This window comes from Drosophila biarmipes, chromosome X, assembly GCF_025231255.1.
Source record: "Drosophila biarmipes strain raj3 chromosome X, RU_DBia_V1.1, whole genome shotgun sequence".
NCBI lineage: Eukaryota > Metazoa > Arthropoda > Insecta > Diptera > Drosophilidae > Drosophila > Drosophila biarmipes.
Genome location: NC_066611.1, coordinates 317,709 through 335,906, shown reverse-complemented (window position 1 = coordinate 335,906; position 18,198 = coordinate 317,709). Strand labels below are relative to the sequence as shown.

At 34.1% G+C, this 18,198-nt stretch overlaps 4 non-coding genes and 1 pseudogene across 4 annotated transcripts; all 5 read right to left on the bottom strand.

Moving 5' to 3' along the window:
• Positions 1–3,971, bottom strand: LOC127010549 (large subunit ribosomal RNA). The gene has a single exon (XR_007763305.1). It is a non-coding gene; the product is annotated as a large subunit ribosomal RNA (ribosomal RNA).
• Positions 3,972–4,373: 402 nt separating this feature from the next.
• Positions 4,374–4,552, bottom strand: LOC127010585 (5.8S ribosomal RNA). The gene has a single exon (XR_007763317.1). It is a non-coding gene; the product is annotated as a 5.8S ribosomal RNA (ribosomal RNA).
• A 1,203-nt stretch (positions 4,553–5,755) lies between these two features.
• On the bottom strand, positions 5,756–7,750 carry LOC127010534 (small subunit ribosomal RNA). The gene has a single exon (XR_007763290.1). It is a non-coding gene; the product is annotated as a small subunit ribosomal RNA (ribosomal RNA).
• A 4,671-nt stretch (positions 7,751–12,421) lies between these two features.
• On the bottom strand, positions 12,422–16,742 carry LOC127010555 (large subunit ribosomal RNA; annotated as a pseudogene).
• A 402-nt stretch (positions 16,743–17,144) lies between these two features.
• On the bottom strand, positions 17,145–17,323 carry LOC127010584 (5.8S ribosomal RNA). Its single transcript, XR_007763316.1, has one exon. It is a non-coding gene; the product is annotated as a 5.8S ribosomal RNA (ribosomal RNA).
• Positions 17,324–18,198: the final 875 nt, after the last annotated feature.

Here is an 18,198-nt window from a genome sequence, read left to right as displayed (position 1 = left end):
TCGAATCATCAAGCAAAGGATAAGCTTCAGTGGATCGCAGTATGGCAGCTGCTCAACCACTTACAACACCTTGCCTGTTACAAAAGTCGTTTACAATTGATTCTAGGCTTTGTCATTGTATTAAATAATGCTTTTATATGTAACTAGCGCGGCATCAGGTGATCAAAGATCCTCCCAATTTACTATGTTACAAATTACATTGGCATCACATCCATTGTCGTTTAAAAAGTAAATTATAAACTTTAAATGGTTTAGAAGCCATACAATGCACATTGCCCCTTATTTATCATTGCAGTCCAGCACGGATACGACCTTAGAGGCGTTCAGGCATAATCCAACGGACGTAGCGTCATACCACTGTTCGCTCGAACAAGTATTGTGCCATTGGTCCGTACCTGCGGTTCCTCTCGTACTACGCAGGAATGCTGTCGCAACAACGTTTTGTCATTAGTAGGGTAAAACTAACCTGTCTCACGACGGTCTAAACCCAGCTCACGTTCCCTTGCATGGGTGAACAATCCAACGCTTGGTGAATTTTGCTTCACAATGATAGGAAGAGCCGACATCGAAGGATCAAAAAGCGACGTCGCTATGAACGCTTGGCCGCCACAAGCCAGTTATCCCTATGGTAACTTTTCTGACACCTCTTGTTAAAAACTCTTTAAACCAAAAGGATCGATAGGCCGAGCTTTTGCTGTCCCTGTGTGTACTGAACACCGAGATCAAGTCAGCATTTGCCCTTTTGCTCTATGTGTGGTTTCTGTCCGCACTGAGCTGGCCTTGGGACACCTCCGTTATTATTTGAGAGATGTACCGCCCCAGTCAAACTCCCTACCTGGCAATGTCCTTGAATTGGATCATACCTGAGTAATTGGAGTTATACCAAATTTTCAAATCAAAAATACATAAATGCACCGTTTTATTAAAGAATTTGTTTGCGATTATATAACAAACTCGTGATACTTTGATCAAGAAGCTTGCATCAAAACCCAATACCATAAGATATAATAAATATATCCGTATAATGGCTAGGAAATGATACACGTTCCATTTAATCAAGTAAGTAAGGAAACAATAAGAGTAGTGGTATTTCATTGGCGATACCAAACCGAGGTCTAATATCTCCCACTTATTCTACACCTCTTATGTCTCCTTACACTGCCAGATTAGAGTCAAGCTCAAAAGGGTCTTCTTTCCCCGCTAATTATTCCAAGCCCGTTCCCTTGGCTGTGGTTTCGCTAGATAGTAGATAGGGACAGTAGGAATCTCGTTAATCCATTCATGCGCGTCACTAATTAGATGACGAGGCATTTGGCTACCTTAAGAGAGTCATAGTTACTCCCGCCGTTGACCCGCGCTTACTTGAATTTCTTCACTTTGACATTCAGAGCACTGGGCAGAAATCACATTGTGTCAACACCCGCTAGGGCCATCACAATGCTTTGTTTTAATTAGACAGTCGGATTCCCCAAGTCCGTGCCAGTTCTGAATTGATTGTTAATTGATAATCGTTATAATTAATAAGAACTAATTGGTTTAACCCAATTAGTATTCTTAAAAATTTTAGCAAGAAAGTTCCACAATTGGCTACGTAACTAAACTATCCGGGGAACAAGTAACTAACATAAATGCTAGAAACTCTATTTACCCAGAACGAGCACATAAACCATGTTATTGTTTCCCAATCAAGCCCGACTATCTCAATCTTCAGAGCCAATCCTTATCCCGAAGTTACGGATCTAATTTGCCGACTTCCCTTACCTACATTATTCTATCGACTAGAGACTCTTCACCTTGGAGACCAGCTGCGGATATTGGTACGGCCTGTTGAGAAGTTTGCGTGTCCCCACCATAAATTTTCAAGGTCCGAGGAGAAAATATCGACACAACAGTATATGTCATGCTCTTCTAGCCCATCTACCATATCTCTCTGCGAAAGACTTCCATGGTAGTACGGCTATAAAACAGAAAAGAAAACTCTTCCGATATCTCTCGACGGCTTCTTTATGGTCGTTCCTGTTGCCAGGATGAGCACGAGGCCCATATTTAATAACAAACGGATACTCAACAGGTTACGGAATTGGAACCGTATTCCCTTTCGTTCAAAATTATTCAAGTATATTAATTTAGCTAGATTTTATATAATATATATATTTGTTTGGCATTTGTATTTTACTTGAAAATTTTCGGCTTTCGCCTTGAACTTAGGACCGACTAACTCGTGATCAACCACTGTTCACACGAAACCCTTCTCCACTTCAGTCCTCCAAGGTCTCATTCGATTATTTGCTACTACCACCAAGATCTGTACCAATGGCAGCTCCATGCAGGCTTACGCCAAACACTTCTACGCATACCATTGTACCTTCCTACTCACTAAAGTTTCAAAATTTATATTACAAGTAATATAAATCATCTACTTTAGCGGTAATGTATAGGTATACAACTTAAGCGCCATCCATTTTAAGGGCTAGTTGCTTCGGCAGGTGAGTTGTTACACACTCCTTAGCGGATTTCGACTTCCATGATCACCGTCCTGCTGTTTTAAGCAACCAACGCCTTTCATGGTATCTGCATGAGTTGTTAATTTGGGCACCGTAACATTACGTTTGGTTCATCCCACAGCGCCAGTTCTGCTTACCAAAAGTGGCCCACTGGGCACATTATATCATAACCTTGAACTTCATATCAAGAAAGTTAAGGTTCTTACCCATTTAAAGTTTGAGAATAGGTTAAGATCGTTTCGACCCTAAGGCCTCTAATCATTCGCTTTACCAGATAAGATTATTTTATATAATATTAAAATGCACCAGCTATCCTGAGGGAAACTTCGGAAGGAACCAGCTACTAGATGGTTCGATTGGTCTTTCGCCCCTATACTCAATTCTGACAATCGATTTGCACGTCAGAACTGTTTCGGTCTTCCATCAGGGTTTCCCCTGACTTCAACCTGATCAAGTATAGTTCACCATCTTTCGGGTCACAGCATATATGCTCAAGGTACGTTCCAGTTAGAGGCATAAATAATATAAATATCATTATACATAACTATATAGAACGCCCCGGGATTGTGTTAATTAGCTATAAATAGTTAAAAAACTAATCCCATTATTAGTCAAGTTAATTACGCTATTAGGTTTATATCCCAATAACTTGCACATATGTTAGACTCCTTGGTCCGTGTTTCAAGACGGGTCCCGAAGGTATCCTGAATCTTTCGCATTGTTAATCCTACAAGTGCATATAATAAACACAAAAATCAATGATAATTATGCCATTATATAATTCCGAAAAATTAACGCACTGTATTCATATAAATCTATCAGCACTTTATCAAATTAATAACATTTATTCTGTGTTAAAATGCAAGCAAATTAATTTGAATAAACTATAAGTTATATTTTATGATAAATTTGGTATGCTAATAGATTACAATGTCCTTATATGGAAAAAATGCACACTATTATCATAATATTGTTTAAATATTACAATTCTAATGATGAATTTTCCATAACGGATATTCAGGTTCATCGGGCTTAACCTCTAAGCAGTTTCACGTACTGTTTAACTCTCTATTCAGAGTTCTTTTCAACTTTCCCTCACGGTACTTGTTTACTATCGGTCTCATGGTTATATTTAGTTTTAGATGGAGTTTACCACCCACTTAGTGCTGCACTATCAAGCAACACGACTCTTTGGAAACATCATCTAGTAATCATTAACGTTATACGGGCCTGGCACCCTCTATGGGTAAATGGCCTCATTTAAGAAGGACTTAAATCGTTAATTTCTCATACTAGAATATTGACGCTCCATACACTGCATCCCACATTTGCCATATAGACAAAGTGACTTAGTGCTGAACTGATTTCTTTTCGCTCGCCGCTACTAAGAAAATCCTTGTTAGTTTCTTTTCCTCCCCTAATTAATATGCTTAAATTCAGGGGGTAGTCCCATATGAGTTGAGGTTGTGTATAACTTTTATATGCAATTAATTCTTTATATATAATGATAAAACATTTTATTAAATTCGTTATATTAATAATATCTGTATATAAATGGCATTTGTTTGATTTAACGAATCAACGAAGAACAATAATATTGTCAACGGTTTTCTATTTTCTAATCATTAATAAGAGACAATTCTAGATAAATTTTTATGCTAGACATTTCTCAGTATCATTTGATTGAAAAAGAAAATATTTCTCTTCGTTTTTCACATTCAAATTATTTACTAATGTGAGATAATGTTTTTCATATATTTTTTAATATTATGAATAAAATAATTAAATTATTATTATCCAATAATATACCATATGCTTATAAAATTTCATTATAAAATTTGTTTAAGCAACTTAATTAGCATAGTCTTACAACCCTCAACCATATGTAGTCCAAGCAGCACTATAAAATTAATTAAAGTACATAACAGCATGGACTGCGATATGCGTTCAAAATGTCGATGTTCATGTGTCCTGCAGTTCACACGATGACGCACAGTTTGCTGCGTTCTTCATCGACCCATGAGCCGAGTGATCCACCGCTTAGAGTTTTATAAATTGGTTTCTTAATTTTGTCAAATATGTTTTTATTGAAAGAAATTAAAAATACACCATTTTACTGGCATATATCAATTCCTTCAATAAATTTATTTTTATACCTAAAACGAATGCTGCGAAATGTCTTAGTTTTATATAACCAATATATATCAAAGTATTTCTTTTTAAATTGCATTTATTGTAAATAAATATATATATATATATATTAATACTTTTTTAGCGATATAAATTGAAATTTATATAAAACATTAACCTGTATAAAACCAGGTACAACATTGTACATTTTAGGTTGTTGCATTATCCAATGTATGCGCATAACTGAGATGAACAATACATATCGCAACGCGTGTATATTATGGTCCATATACACACAGTATTTTAATTGTGTTTATATACAATAATAATTTAATATTATTATTTTAATAATTCGATTTGCTTGTTCGAATTTTTATTTGTTTGTTTTGGCTGCTTATTATTTCTCTCATATGTATTAAATACAATATATAATTTTAATATTTGCATTATTTCGATTTGCTTGTTCGAAATTTCATTTGATCTATATTAGATCATATACATTTTGGCAATTCATATTTTATTTGTATTACTATAATGTATTTATTATAATATAAACAAATATTTTATTAACGGTAAGGATATACAATAATAATTTAATATTATTATTTTAATAATTCGATTTGCTTGTTCGAATTTTTATTTGTTTGCTTTGGCTGCTTATTATTTCTCTCATATGTATTAAATACAATATATAATTTTAATATTTGCATTATTTCGATTTGCTTGTTCGAAATTTTATTTGATCTATATTAGATCTCATATACATTTTGGCAATTCATATTTTATTTGTATTATTATAATGTATTTATTATAATATAAACAAATATTTTATTAACGGTAAGGATATACAATAATAATTTAATATTATTATTTTAATAATTCGATTTGCTTGTTCGAATTTTTATTTGTTTGCTTTGGCTGCTTATTAATTTCTCTCATATGTATTAAATACAATATATAATTTTAATATTTGCATTATTTCGATTTGCTTGTTCGAAATTTCATTTGATCTATAATAGATCTCATATACATTTTGGCAATTCATATTTTATTTGTAATACTATAATGTATTTATTATAATATAAACAAATATTTTATTAACGGTAAGGATATTAAAACATTAATGATCCTTCCGCAGGTTCACCTACGGAAACCTTGTTACGACTTTTACTTCCTCTAAATAATCAAGTTCGGTCAACTTTTGCGAAACAACCGTAACACGCAAGGCGTCACAGTGATCACGTCCGGAGACCTCACTAAATAATTCAATCGGTAGTAGCGACGGGCGGTGTGTACAAAGGGCAGGGACGTAATCAATGGGAAGTAATGACTCACACTTACTGGGAATTCCAAGTTCATGTGAACAGTTTCAGTTCACAATCCCAAGCATGAAAGTGGTTCAGCGGTTTACCCGGACCTCTCGGTCTAGGAAATACACGTTGATACTTTCATTGTAGCGCGCGTGCAGCCCAGGACATCTAAGGGCATCACAGACCTGTTATTGCTCAATCTCATTATTGCTAGACGCAATTTGTCCATTTAAGAAGCTAGTGTCCTTATAATGGGACAAACCAACAGGTACGGCTCCACTTATATAAACACATTCAAACACAATAAACATTTTACTGCCACCATGAATGAAGGCTATATAAGCTTCAACACCATAATCCTGAAGATATCTATTTAATATATTTGAGTCTCGTTCGTTATCGGAATTAACCAGACAAATCACTCCACGAACTAAGAACGGCCATGCACCACCACCCATAGATTCGAGAAAGAGCTATCAATCTGTCTTACACACTTATGTTCGGACCTGGTAAGTTTTCCCGTGTTGAGTCAAATTAAGCCGCAGGCTCCACTCCTGGTGGTGCCCTTCCGTCAATTCCTTTAAGTTTCAGCTTTGCAACCATACTTCCCCCGGAGCCCAAAAGCTTTGGTTTCCCGGGAAGCGACTGAGAGAGCCATAAAAGTAGCTACACCCAATTGCTAGCTGGCATCGTTTATGGTTAGAACTAGGGCGGTATCTGATCGCCTTCGAACCTCTAACTTTCGTTCTTGATTAATGAAAACATCTTTGGCAAATGCTTTCGCTTAAGTTAGTCTTACGACGGTCCAAGAATTTCACCTCTCGCGTCGTAATACTAATGCCCCCAAACTGCTTCTATTAATCATTACCTCTTGATCTGAAAACCAATGAAAGCAGAACAGAGGTCTTATTTCATTATCCCATGCACAGAATATTCAGGCATTTGAAGCCTGCTTTAAGCACTCTAATTTGTTCAAAGTAATTGTACCGGCCCACAATAACACTCGTTTAAGAGCACTAATGCAGGTTTTTAAATAGGAGGAACATATGAAAAAATACAAGTATCTAAGCACATGTAAGAACTCCACCGGTAATACGCTTACATACATAAAGGTATAGTACTAACCACAATTGTAAGTTGTACTACCCGTATGAAGCACAAGTTCAACTACGAACGTTTTAACCGCAACAACTTTAATATACGCTATTGGAGCTGGAATTACCGCGGCTGCTGGCACCAGACTTGCCCTCCAATTGGTCCTTGTTAAAGGATTTAAAGTGTACTCATTCCAATTACAGGGCCTCGGATATGAGTCCTGTATTGTTATTTTTCGTCACTACCTCCCCGAGCTGGGAGTGGGTAATTTACGCGCCTGCTGCCTTCCTTAGATGTGGTAGCCGTTTCTCAGGCTCCCTCTCCGGAATCGAACCCTGATTCCCCGTTACCCGTTGCAACCATGGTAGTCCTAGATACTACCATCAAAAGTTGATAGGGCAGACATTTGAAAGATCTGTCGTCGGTACAAGACCATACGATCTGCATGTTATCTAGAGTTCAACCAATATAACGATCTTGCGATCGCTTGGTTTTAGCCTAATAAAAGCACATGTTCCATAAGGTTCATGTTTTAATTGCATGTATTAGCTCTAGAATTACCACAGTTATCCAAGTAACTGTTAACGATCTAAGGAACCATAACTGATATAATGAGCCTTTTGCGGTTTCACTTTTAATTCGTGTGTACTTAGACATGCATGGCTTAATCTTTGAGACAAGCATATAACTACTGGCAGGATCAACCAGAATAATGTTTTTATTCATATTTCATTCATATTTTTTGAATAGAAATTAGCAATATATATGTTGTTATAGATTTTATTTCTATCGAATACGGCCATTTTTATATAGCATTCGTATACGTTTGTTTTCCAATTTATACTTGTTTCGCCACTAATAATAACAAGTTTTTATTGATGTCAAAAAGAATCATATTCTTTATAAACACAATATTTATTTTTCATATATTTTCTTTATATATGCACATTTCATTCTAAAATATCATTTTTGTTCGACATACATAATATATTGTATCCACACATGTACAATTTTTGTTTAACCAATATAAGATATTGAGTTAATCATTTGTATTTTGACGATAAATTTAAAATTTATCTATATATATCCATATAAGTCTCTGGTAATATATAAAATAGAACCGAGTGTATATATATAATTATTACTACTATATTTATTTCTTAAATAATATATACTTATATATTATTTATATATATACTCTTTATTATATATTATATAATTTCTTAAATAACTCTCTTAATAGCTATTTTTTATTATCAACAATATAAGTTGATATTAATATTGAAAATGTATTCATAATTACATTTTTATATTTCTTTGGTAGACTTTTATGTACTATTATTATTTAATAATACACATATAATATAAATCATGTTAGCCTACCTCCTAAAATTAACGATAAAATTCGGAAACAATTTGTTATTCTATGTACAATAGAAACTTGGCCTTTGTTTCAACGTTATTATCTTTGGGCTTAAAATATTAACCGCGGAGCCAAGTCTCGTATTCAAATAAATGAATAAAGAAACAAATTTGACGGATAATATCTTCTCTACTGACATATGTCAATAGCAGACGGCCGGCCCATTGACCATCCTATAGTAGTTTTTGGACACGCTGTCTCCCATTCGGGTATATTCAATTTACTTTGCCACTCACCCATATAGTGTTCTCTTATATAATAAGACAACGCACTTTTATATTCATTATATGGATATATTGCCTTCCTCATATTTGCCACACCACCTATAGTAGTTTTTGGACACGCTGTCTCCCATTCGGGTATATTCAATTTACTTTGCCACTCACCCATATAGTGTTCTCTTATATAATAAGAAAACGCACTTTTATTTTCATTATATGGATATATTGCCTTCCTCATATTTGCCACACCACCTATAGTAGTTTTTGGACACGCTGTCTCCCATTCGGGTATATTCAATTTACTTTGCCACTCACCCATATAGTGTTCTCTTATATAATAAGAAAACGCACTTTTATTTTCATTATATGGATATATTGCCTTCCTCATATTTGCCACACCACCTATAGTAGTTTTTGGACACGCTGTCTCCCATTCGGGTATATTCAATTCTCTTTGCCACTCACCCTTATAGTATTCTCTTATTTAATAAGAATACTAAAATACTTCTCATATTATAGATGTAATCTATTAACTTCTCAATATCCATACGGTTTATGTATGGTATTGACAAAATCCTATGCATTTGCATAAGATTTATTTTGCCACAATTTATAGTACTAGTGCCGCCCTCACTAGGTATAAATATCTCATTTCGCTAGTAGTGTATGGGCAAATTCTACTAGCTATTCTCATAAATATGTCACTTATATGCCATATCTATACAATTCATGCACTTTTATATGTATATTTGCTATATTATACATTATTATGCCTTATAGGTATTATACCTATAAGCCACATCCATACGATTGCTTAATATAAATATATGTATAATTTTTTATACATATTTTTTTTTTATTTATGTATGGTTTTTTATTCATATCCATATACTGTATTCACTTTTATATGGATATGATTGGCGTTTTATATAGTATTGACAAAATCATAAGTTTGACCAATACGAGGAGAGGTCCGCCAACGACCACCTCCCTATAGGTGTTTTTGGACACGCTGTCTCCCATTCGACTGCTTACTATACTAGGGGCTACCCGCTCCGTATGATATTCTCTCATATAACAAGAGAATGCAAGAAATATTCGTATTTTATGAATATAATCCATTTATTTTTCAATATCCATACGTTTTACTTAGTTTTTTGTACGGTATTGACAAAATCCTATGAATTTGCATAAGATTTATTTTGCCACAATTTATAGTACTAGTGCCGCCCTCACTAGGTATAAATATCTCATTTCGCTAGTAGTGTATGGGCAAATTCTACTAGCTATTCTCATAAATATGTCACTTATATGCCATATCTATACAATTCATGCACTTTTATATGTATATTTGCTATATTATACATTATTATGCCTTATAGGTATTATACCTATAAGCCACATCCATACGATTGCTTAATATAAATATATGTATAATTTTTTATACATATTTTTTTTTTATTTATGTATGGTTTTTTATTCATATCCATATACTGTATTCACTTTTATATGGATATGATTGGCGTTTTATATAGTATTGACAAAATCATAAGTTTGACCAATACGAGGAGAGGTCCGCCAACGACCACCTCCCTATAGGTGTTTTTGGACACGCTGTCTCCCATTCGACTGCTTACTATACTAGGGGCTGCCCGCTCCGTATGATATTCTCTCGTATAACAAGAGAATGCAAGAAATATTCGTATTTTATGAATATAATCCATTTATTTTTCAATATCCATACGTTTTACTTAGTTTTTTGTACGGTATTGACAAAATCCTATGCATTTGCATAAGATTTATTTTGCCACAATTTATAGTACTAGTGCCGCCCTCACTAGGTATAAATATCTCATTTCGCTAGTAGTGTATGGGCAAATTCTACTAGCTATTCTCATAAATGCCTTCTTTATGCCATATCTATACAATTTATGCACTTTTATATGTATATTTGCTAATATTATACATTATTATGCCTTATAGGTATTATACCTATAAGCCATATACATACGATTTCATTTTTTTATTTATATATGGTTTTGTATTTATAACCATATACCGTATTTACTTTTATAAGGATATGATTGGCGTTTTATATAGTATTGACAAAATTATAAGTTTGACAAACACTTTTTTAAGTCTTTTAGTTAAAATTGTCATTTTTAATTGACTATCTAAACACTAGATATATTTGCACATGGAGCAAAGAGTATAAAAATTGGTCGCGTCACTAATAATATCGCGATACATTTTTACTACCATCAAAATACCACATACGTTTATATGTCCTCTTTATTTAATTTGGTTTCTAAACCTCAGGAATAGTTTTAATTATATGTGCGCTCTAAGTTGAATGAATTTCTTGAATCTCTTTACTTGAATTTCTAAGACTTAAAAATATTTATAAATAGATGTCCTATTGCATAATATTTTTTTATCGCTTCACTTATAAAATAACGATCCTGCCTTTCTACCTTTGAATAAACATTCATATAAACATGGAGAAAAAAACGTTCGCGTCACTAACAGTATGTGACGATAAAATTTTGCTAACATTAAAAGGAACATATTTTTATATGTCAACTCTTAGTTGAATTGGTCTATTGCTTAAGATTCTAGACCTTAGGAATATTTTTATATTATATGTTTGCCAATCTTCGCGTCACTAAAAAGATGACGATTCATATTGTTATTATTAGATGGTCGAGTTGTACTTATATTGATATGTTAATCAAATTGGTCTCTTACTTGAAAATCTAGACCTTAGGAATATTTTTATATTATATGTTTGCCAATCTTCGCGTCACTAATAAGATGACGATTCATATTGTTATTATTAGATGGTCGAGTTGTACTTATATTGATATGTTAATCAAATTGGTCTCTTACTTGAAAATCTAGACCTTAGGAATATTTTTATATTATATGTTTGCCAATCTTCGCGTCACTAATAAGATGACGATTCATATTGTTATTATTAGATGGTCGAGTTGTACTTATATTGATATGTTAATCAAATTGGTCTCTTACTTGAAAATCTAGACCTTAGGAATATTTTTATATTATATGTTTGCCAATCTTCGCGTCACTAATAAGATGACGATTCATATTGTTATTATTAGATGGTCGAGTTGTACTTATATTGATATGTTAATCAAATTGGTCTCTTACTTGAAAATCTAGACCTTAGGAATATTTTTATATTATATGTTTGCCAATCTTCGCGTCACTAATAAGATGACGATTCATATTATTATTAGATGGTCGAGTTGTACTTATATTGATATGTTAATCAAATTGGTCTCTTACTTGAAAATCTAGACCTTAGGAATATTTTTATATTATATGTTTGCCAATCTTCGCGTCACTAATAAGATGACGATTCATATTGTTATTATTAGATGGTCGAGTTGTACTTATATTGATATGTTAATCAAATTGGTCTCTTACTTGAAAATCTAGACCTTAGGAATATTTTTATATTATATGTTTGCCAATCTTCGCGTCACTAATAAGATGACGATTCATATTGTTATTATTAGATGGTCGAGTTGTACTTATATTGATATGTTAATCAAATTGGTCTCTTACTTGAAAATCTAGACCTTAGGAATGTAATATATAAAGGATTAAAAATTCGCCACAAAGCCAAGCAAACAATCAATGCATACAAATAGATTGTTGGTTGAACTTTATATAAGAAGTTCAACACAACAAATAAATTATGCAATTTTATTATCGAATCATCAAGCAAAGGATAAGCTTCAGTGGATCGCAGTATGGCAGCTGCTCAACCACTTACAACACCTTGCCTGTTACAAAAGTCGTTTACAATTGATTCTAGGCTTTGTCATTGTATTAAATAATGCTTTTATATGTAACTAGCGCGGCATCAGGTGATCAAAGATCCTCCCAATTTACTATGTTACAAATTACATTGGCATCACATCCATTGTCGTTTAAAAAGTAAATTATAAACTTTAAATGGTTTAGAAGCCATACAATGCAAATTGCCCCTTATTTATCATTGCAGTCCAGCACGGATACGACCTTAGAGGCGTTCAGGCATAATCCAACGGACGTAGCGTCATACCACTGTTCGCTCGAACAAGTATTGTGCCATTGGTCCGTACCTGCGGTTCCTCTCGTACTACGCAGGAATGCTGTCGCAACAACGTTTTGTCATTAGTAGGGTAAAACTAACCTGTCTCACGACGGTCTAAACCCAGCTCACGTTCCCTTGCATGGGTGAACAATCCAACGCTTGGTGAATTTTGCTTCACAATGATAGGAAGAGCCGACATCGAAGGATCAAAAAGCGACGTCGCTATGAACGCTTGGCCGCCACAAGCCAGTTATCCCTATGGTAACTTTTCTGACACCTCTTGTTAAAAACTCTTTAAACCAAAAGGATCGATAGGCCGAGCTTTTGCTGTCCCTGTGTGTACTGAACACCGAGATCAAGTCAGCATTTGCCCTTTTGCTCTATGTGTGGTTTCTGTCCGCACTGAGCTGGCCTTGGGACACCTCCGTTATTATTTGAGAGATGTACCGCCCCAGTCAAACTCCCTACCTGGCAATGTCCTTGAATTGGATCATACCTGAGTAATTGGAGTTATACCAAATTTTCAAATCAAAAATACATAAATGCACCGTTTTATTAAAGAATTTGTTTGCGATTATATAACAAACTCGTGATACTTTGATCAAGAAGCTTGCATCAAAACCCAATACCATAAGATATAATAAATATATCCGTATAATGGCTAGGAAATGATACACGTTCCATTTAATCAAGTAAGTAAGGAAACAATAAGAGTAGTGGTATTTCATTGGCGATACCAAACCGAGGTCTAATATCTCCCACTTATTCTACACCTCTTATGTCTCCTTACACTGCCAGATTAGAGTCAAGCTCAAAAGGGTCTTCTTTCCCCGCTAATTATTCCAAGCCCGTTCCCTTGGCTGTGGTTTCGCTAGATAGTAGATAGGGACAGGTGTGTCTCGGATCCCTCCGAACTTATTTAACGTGACGTGTTCCGCACTGAAGGGATTACAGCCACGGCATTCTAATATACCCACAAGGGAGTATATAATGCAAGGGTCTGGGTTAAGCGCCAAACCAACGCCCTGGACTAGAAGCTATAGCTATGTACATAGCAACCACCCCAGTAGCAATTTAAGTACTTGCTTGTCGGGCAAGCACTCCCCCTTGCATAGGGGCGAGATCTATCTAAAATCTTTACTGTTCTTTGGGTCGCAGCACCCGAGTTGTATTAACGCAACATCCACGTCGAGCCCGGGGACTCTACCCGCGATATAGGTAGGTAGATATAGATAGGGACAGTAGGAATCTCGTTAATCCATTCATGCGCGTCACTAATTAGATGACGAGGCATTTGGCTACCTTAAGAGAGTCATAGTTACTCCCGCCGTTGACCCGCGCTTACTTGAATTTCTTCACTTTGACATTCAGAGCACTGGGCAGAAATCACATTGTGTCAACACCCGCTAGGGCCATCACAATGCTTTGTTTTAATTAGACAGTCGGATTCCCCAAGTCCGTGCCAGTTCTGAATTGATTGTTAATTGATAATCGTTATAATTAATAAGAACTAATTGGTTTAACCCAATTAGTATTCTTAAAAATTTTAGCAAGAAAGTTCCACAATTGGCTACGTAACTAAACTATCCGGGGAACAAGTAACTAACATAAATGCTAGAAACTCTATTTACCCAGAACGAGCACATAAACCATGTTATTGTTTCCCAATCAAGCCCGACTATCTCAATCTTCAGAGCCAATCCTTATCCCGAAGTTACGGATCTAATTTGCCGACTTCCCTTACCTACATTATTCTATCGACTAGAGACTCTTCACCTTGGAGACCAGCTGCGGATATTGGTACGGCCTGTTGAGAAGTTTGCGTGTCCCCACCATAAATTTTCAAGGTCCGAGGAGAAAATATCGACACAACAGTATATGTCATGCTCTTCTAGCCCATCTACCATATCTCTCTGCGAAAGACTTCCATGGTAGTACGGCTATAAAACAGAAAAGAAAACTCTTCCGATATCTCTCGACGGCTTCTTTATGGTCGTTCCTGTTGCCAGGATGAGCACGAGGCCCATATTTAATAACAAACGGATACTCAACAGGTTACGGAATTGGAACCGTATTCCCTTTCGTTCAAAATTATTCAAGTATATTAATTTAGCTAGATTTTATATAATATATATATTTGTTTGGCATTTGTATTTTACTTGAAAATTTTCGGCTTTCGCCTTGAACTTAGGACCGACTAACTCGTGATCAACCACTGTTCACACGAAACCCTTCTCCACTTCAGTCCTCCAAGGTCTCATTCGATTATTTGCTACTACCACCAAGATCTGTACCAATGGCAGCTCCATGCAGGCTTACGCCAAACACTTCTACGCATACCATTGTACCTTCCTACTCACTAAAGTTTCAAAATTTATATTACAAGTAATATAAATCATCTACTTTAGCGGTAATGTATAGGTATACAACTTAAGCGCCATCCATTTTAAGGGCTAGTTGCTTCGGCAGGTGAGTTGTTACACACTCCTTAGCGGATTTCGACTTCCATGATCACCGTCCTGCTGTTTTAAGCAACCAACGCCTTTCATGGTATCTGCATGAGTTGTTAATTTGGGCACCGTAACATTACGTTTGGTTCATCCCACAGCGCCAGTTCTGCTTACCAAAAGTGGCCCACTGGGCACATTATATCATAACCTTGAACTTCATATCAAGAAAGTTAAGGTTCTTACCCATTTAAAGTTTGAGAATAGGTTAAGATCGTTTCGACCCTAAGGCCTCTAATCATTCGCTTTACCAGATAAGATTATTTTATATAATATTAAAATGCACCAGCTATCCTGAGGGAAACTTCGGAAGGAACCAGCTACTAGATGGTTCGATTGGTCTTTCGCCCCTATACTCAATTCTGACAATCGATTTGCACGTCAGAACTGTTTCGGTCTTCCATCAGGGTTTCCCCTGACTTCAACCTGATCAAGTATAGTTCACCATCTTTCGGGTCACAGCATATATGCTCAAGGTACGTTCCAGTTAGAGGCATAAATAATATAAATATCATTATACATAACTATATAGAACGCCCCGGGATTGTGTTAATTAGCTATAAATAGTTAAAAAACTAATCCCATTATTAGTCAAGTTAATTACGCTATAAGGTTTATATCCCAATAACTTGCACATATGTTAGACTCCTTGGTCCGTGTTTCAAGACGGGTCCCGAAGGTATCCTGAATCTTTCGCATTGTTAATCCTACAAGTGCATATAATAAACACAAAAATCAATGATAATTATGCCATTATATAATTCCGAAAAATTAACGCACTGTATTCATATAAATCTATCAGCACTTTATCAAATTAATAACATTTATTCTGTGTTAAAATGCAAGCAAATTAATTTGAATAAACTATAAGTTATATTTTATGATAAATTTGGTATGCTAATAGATTACAATGTCCTTATATGGAAAAAATGCACACTATTATCATAATATTGTTTAAATATTACAATTCTAATGATGAATTTTCCATAACGGATATTCAGGTTCATCGGGCTTAACCTCTAAGCAGTTTCACGTACTGTTTAACTCTCTATTCAGAGTTCTTTTCAACTTTCCCTCACGGTACTTGTTTACTATCGGTCTCATGGTTATATTTAGTTTTAGATGGAGTTTACCACCCACTTAGTGCTGCACTATCAAGCAACACGACTCTTTGGAAACATCATCTAGTAATCATTAACGTTATACGGGCCTGGCACCCTCTATGGGTAAATGGCCTCATTTAAGAAGGACTTAAATCGTTAATTTCTCATACTAGAATATTGACGCTCCATACACTGCATCTCACATTTGCCATATAGACAAAGTGACTTAGTGCTGAACTGATTTCTTTTCGCTCGCCGCTACTAAGAAAATCCTTGTTAGTTTCTTTTCCTCCCCTAATTAATATGCTTAAATTCAGGGGGTAGTCCCATATGAGTTGAGGTTGTGTATAACTTTTATATGCAATTAATTCTTTATATATAATGATAAAACATTTTATTAAATTCGTTATATTAATAATATCTGTATATAAATGGCATTTGTTTGATTTAACGAATCAACGAAGAACAATAATATTGTCAACGGTTTTCTATTTTCTAATCATTAATAAGAGACAATTCTAGATAAATTTTTATGCTAGACATTTCTCAGTATCATTTGATTGAAAAAGAAAATATTTCTCTTCGTTTTTCACATTCAAATTATTTACTAATGTGAGATAATGTTTTTCATATATTTTTTAATATTATGAATAAAATAATTAAATTATTATTATCCAATAATATACCATATGCTTATAAAATTTCATTATAAAATTTGTATAAGCAACTTAATTAGCATAGTCTTACAACCCTCAACCATATGTAGTCCAAGCAGCACTATAAAATTAATTAAAGTACATAACAGCATGGACTGCGATATGCGTTCAAAATGTCGATGTTCATGTGTCCTGCAGTTCACACGATGACGCACAGTTTGCTGCGTTCTTCATCGACCCATGAGCCGAGTGATCCACCGCTTAGAGTTTTATAAATTGGTTTCTTAATTTTGTCAAATATGTTTTTATTGAAAGAAATTAAAAATACACCATTTTACTGGCATATATCAATTCCTTCAATAAATTTATTTTTATACCTAAAACGAATGCTGCGAAATGTCTTAGTTTTATATAACCAATATATATCAAAGTATTTCTTTTTAAATTGCATTTATTGTAAATAAATATATATATATATATATTAATACTTTTTTAGCGATATAAATTGAAATTTATATAAAACATTAACCTGTATAAAACCAGGTACAACATTGTACATTTTAGGTTGTTGCATTATCCAATGTATGCGCATAACTGAGATGAACAATACATATCGCAACGCGTGTATATTATGGTCCATATACACACAGTATTTTAATTGTGTTTATATACAATAATAATTTAATATTATTATTTTAATAATTCGATTTGCTTGTTCGAATTTTTATTTGTTTGTTTTGGCTGCTTATTATTTCTCTCATATGTATTAAATACAATATATAATTTTAATATTTGCATTATTTCGATTTGCTTGTTCGAAATTTCATTTGATCTATATTAGATCATATACATTTTGGCAATTCATATTTTATTTGTATTACTATAATGTATTTATTATAATATAAACAAATATTTTATTAACGGTAAGGATATACAATAATAATTTAATATTATTATTTTAATAATTCGATTTGCTTGTTCGAATTTTTATTTGTTTGCTTTGGCTGCTTATTATTTCTCTCATATGTATTAAATACAATATATAATTTTAATATTTGCATTATTTCGATTTGCTTGTTCGAAATTTTATTTGATCTATATTAGATCTCATATACATTTTGGCAATTCATATTTTATTTGTATT